Raw genomic sequence first — 2500 nt, 5'->3', positions numbered from 1 at the left:
ACACGCACACACACACACACACACACACACACACGCACACACACAGACAGCTAGGCATGTTGCTACCCAGCTGTCCCTATGTGTCTAATATCAACAGTATGTTCATAAACGGAGCGCCAGTGTGTCTGTTTGTCTGTCCACCGGTCGCTTCCGCAAACCCAACCCCGCTCAGCTCGCCTAGGCACCGGCCTGTCTCCACAACAGCACGCCCCCTATCCCCTCACCAAACATCCAGGCTATGTCCCCTATAACTAGAGCTACGTTAACATCATGGAAGATAATTAAAAAGACAAAATAAATAGAATAGATTATGAATACAAATTGAAAAGATAGCAAGCGGCAGAGAAAGGAAGCGGTACTCACATTCATCCAGCCGTCTCTCTCTCTCCCTCTCTCTCTCGCTCACTATGGCTCTCTCTCTCTCGCTGTATCCCCCCTCTCTCTCGCTCGCTCTCTCTCTATGTCTCTCTCTCGCTCTCTCTATCTATATCACTCTCTTTCTCTCTCTCTCTCTGTTTCTCTCTCTCTCGCTGTATCCCCCCCTCTCTCTCTCTCTCTCTCTCTCTCTCTCGCTCGCTCGCTCTCTCTCTCTGTCTCTCCCTCGCTCTCTCTATCTATATCACTCTCTTTCTCTCTCTCTCTCTGTTTCTCTCTCTCTCGCTGTGTGTGGATGTCGCTCTACCAGAGCCGCTCCCTCCTCCTGCTGCCGCGCCGCTCAAGCGTCAAGTTAAACGCGTTTACCGCATACGATTTCCTGCCAACTCCTTCAAAATAAATCCCATAACCCAAACCCTAATTCATAATAATAATAATAATAATTGATTCATCTTACATAGTGAGACATTGAAGGGAAAACTTTTTTTTTTTTCAAGCACTGGTCAATTCTTTGGGATTTTCTTGTGTCTATGTATCTTCCACAACATGTCTTCTTTCATACTAGTATAAATCAAAAGTTCCAACATGTACATTCAGGTGTTTATTTGACTAAACCTTGTCTGTTTGCGCCTGTCTATTGCTCCTATTTAACCATCTTTAAACAGACATTATGTCAACATTAAAAAAAAAAAATTGTAATACAAGAAATACTTGTTTTAAATGTCCGTAATCAACTGGCAAAGTGTCATGAGGAAATCTATAAGTTAAACAATATTACCCCATTCACCTGCAATGTCTAGACTAAAAATCAACAGATTTCACATTGACAACTATAAAATATCTTCTTTACGTTTCATAATAATAAGTTGAAGTGTTGTGCTCTTATTTTGAAGGCGGTTTCATTCCCGCGCTGGTTCATTCCTGTGACGTCACCGCCTCGCTCTCAGCTGCTTCCCGCTTCCCGCAGAGAGCAACACACTAAACACAGCAGGAAGGTTTTATTAATAATGTGGTTTTTATTTTTATTTTAAAATTAAAAAATATATCAAAATAAAACAAAAAATAAGGGTAAAAAAAATTACTTTCTTAAACATTAAACTTGACTTCTTTTATGTAGATTTTAATTTAATTATTTTGACTTTCTGCACTTTATTTTAGAGGCTTAAAAAGGAATACTTCACCCATACGGAACCGGCGTTCTATCATTATAAAATCGCTATTATAATATAATAAATGAGGTTTTTCTTCCCTCAGTCTTCCCTCAGTCTTCCCTTGGCCCAGCTGTCCTGTTAATCCTAACCCTAATTTTTTACTAGTGTGATGTCACACTAGTAAAATGTAGGGTTAGACAGTGAGACCATAAAACACTCTTTCTGCCTTTTCTCAGGCTAGGATGAACCGATTTCTAACATTATTGCACATTTATACTACATAGGATCTCAGAGTTCAATACACCTTCATATTTCCACCGGTCAAGAAGGTCTTTAATTGATACAGCTCATTATGAATAATCTGATAGATTTCTTCATAATTTCACAACTGATCATTTTGCGCTTAGGAAAAAATAATATTTTGAAAATACTTGCATATGCCAATGTTTATTGCAACATGAGGACTTTTACTTTGTCCTTGTGTTTATGAGTTGTGTATGGATCCTCAGGTGGTTCAATCAGCTTCTATTTTGGCGTTGAAATTCAGTCTGAAAAATATTTTATTACAAATTAGTATTTTTTTTTGTTTAAAATTGTGTGTGTATTGTGAAAAACCTTCCACCCCCAACCCTCATTGTTTTATTATTATTATTATTATTATTATTATTATTATTATTATTATTATTATTATTATTATATTTATTATTATTTATTTTTTCATGACTAGTATTTATTACTATATTTTAATTGTTTAATAAAAAAATTAAAAAAACATTTTTTTAAATAAATGGATAAAAAGTGACATGGCAGAAAAAAAGGGGTAACAAATAGCTTTCTTGTGCACACCAGAAAGTGCCCGTGTCACTGTGAGCTCCGTAGATTCCCTACACACTTAAGACGGTGTGGATCCTCTGGCAGCATCTGAAGTCTTCCTGCATCCTCACTATTCGCACTTTACTTTAGTATTACCATGT

General features: G+C 37.3%; 1 protein-coding gene and 1 long non-coding RNA gene across 3 annotated transcripts in view; both read right to left on the bottom strand.

Annotated features, from left to right (window-relative positions):
* The window catches only part of LOC307268182 (ras-related protein Rap-1b), a 13076-nt gene extending 12528 nt beyond the window's left edge, over positions 1–548 (bottom strand). The window contains exon 1 of one of the 2 annotated variants that reach the window (XM_080050723.1): positions 364–548. The gene's annotated coding sequence lies outside the window, so the exon portion shown is untranslated. The remainder of the gene's footprint in view (positions 1–363) is intronic. The other variant, XM_080050722.1, reaches the window with a different exon arrangement.
* The window catches only part of LOC307268410, a 205138-nt gene that overhangs the window by 152831 nt on the left and 49807 nt on the right, over positions 1–2500 (bottom strand). The gene's annotated exons all lie outside the window — the stretch shown is intronic.

This window comes from Ammodytes marinus (genome assembly GCF_949987685.1).
Source record: "Ammodytes marinus genome assembly, chromosome: 22".
NCBI classification, from domain to species: domain Eukaryota; kingdom Metazoa; phylum Chordata; class Actinopteri; order Uranoscopiformes; family Ammodytidae; genus Ammodytes; species Ammodytes marinus.
Note: the sequence above shows the minus strand (reverse complement) of the source record. Positions and strands in the feature narration are given on the sequence as shown.